Raw genomic sequence first — 314 nt, 5'->3', positions numbered from 1 at the left:
TTTGTGTGTGTATATATATATATATATATATATATATATATATATATATATATATGCTACTTTACTACTTTATTGCTTTTATAAAACGGTTACCACACATTTTTCGCGGAGTGCCTGCAACCCCTTCAGATTTAAACCTACACGCCTACACGGTTACAGCACGGCCTCGAGAACCTTATTGCTTTTATAAAACGGTTACCACACAATAAAAAATATTAAAACCAAAAATGTATGTATTGATTGTAATAATATTAAAAGTAGAAAAATGAGAAAATGGCTCCTTTTTCAGCTTAAATTTTCATTTTTCGTTCATG

Source organism: Sinocyclocheilus grahami, unplaced genomic scaffold (assembly GCF_001515645.1).
Source record: "Sinocyclocheilus grahami isolate Dianchi unplaced genomic scaffold, SAMN03320097.WGS_v1.1 scaffold1691.1, whole genome shotgun sequence".
Taxonomy (NCBI): Eukaryota; Metazoa; Chordata; class Actinopteri; order Cypriniformes; family Cyprinidae; genus Sinocyclocheilus; species Sinocyclocheilus grahami.
Note: the sequence above shows the minus strand (reverse complement) of the source record.